The following is a 1,038-nucleotide window of genomic DNA, read 5'->3' as shown; positions in this document are numbered from 1 at the left end:
TAGATAGATAGATAGATAGATAGATAGATAGATAGATAGATAGATTGATTGCTGGCAGTATGGGAGAGCAGCAGGTCATCCACAAAAAGTCTGCTCTCCACCCACCATAAGCCAGCTGCTTATATTGGGTAAAGGGACAAAAGATTACATGGGGAAGTAGCCAAAGGGTGTGCCAAACGGGCAGTTACCAGGTAAGCAGGGGGCTGGGGTCTTCAGGGGCTGGGGAGCTTTAAAGGGCTGGTGGCTCTGGTTTCTGCAACAAGTTGTTCACCTTTCCCTCACAGGCAGCTCCCGGATGGGGAGGAGGGGCGGCATTTCCCGGTGAGCTCCCAGGTCCTGGGTGTGTAACTGCCGGCCAGGTGAGAATGTGCCTTCTTTAATCAGAGCAAAACAGTCACGGTTAACAGAGCAGGAGTCATATTTCTTACATTTCGAGCTGGTTCCCCACCATCCTGTTTCTGCCCTTATCAAGAGCCCATCACACCTGGTAAACACAGGTATGGCTGAAGTCTGGTCACCGTAGCCGGAGCTCACTCCAGCTCCAGAACGTCCATTCGGCAAAGCTAGACCCTGTCACCCCGAGGACGCTGCTCCTGAGCTGCAGGGAGGAAGGAGGGGTAGCGGGTGCAAAATACAGCGGAGAAAATGCCCCCAGACAGCCCTCAGCAGAGCAGGTGCTGCCGATAGCTGGTGTGGAAGAGAGACAGCTGTAATCACAGGTCCGGGTGGGGGAGGGGCTTGAAGCTGGAGGGCTGGTCCCAGAAGAGGGCGGGGAGGAGACTCCCGAGGATGCACCAGGCCCCGGAAGCCAGGCAGCAGAGGAGGGAGGAGGCAAGGTAGGCAAGCAAGTCCCAATCTGCTCCGCTCCGCTCCGTGGGGAGCAGCCCCAGCATCTCGAGGGAGGGGAGTGAGAGGCTGCCACTCACTCACCCCTCAAACCTGCACACCCCATGTCCCACCTCCCAGACCCGAAACCATCGCGGGCCTCGGAGCCTTGGCTACTCACATGTCCGAGCCAGAGTGCCCCCCTTCCTGTTC

The sequence above is a fragment of the Myotis davidii genome, unplaced genomic scaffold (assembly GCF_000327345.1).
Source record: "Myotis davidii unplaced genomic scaffold, ASM32734v1 scaffold61, whole genome shotgun sequence".
NCBI classification, from domain to species: Eukaryota; Metazoa; Chordata; class Mammalia; order Chiroptera; family Vespertilionidae; genus Myotis; species Myotis davidii.
The sequence above is the reverse complement of the archived record's forward strand: the minus strand, read 5'-3'. Positions refer to the sequence as shown.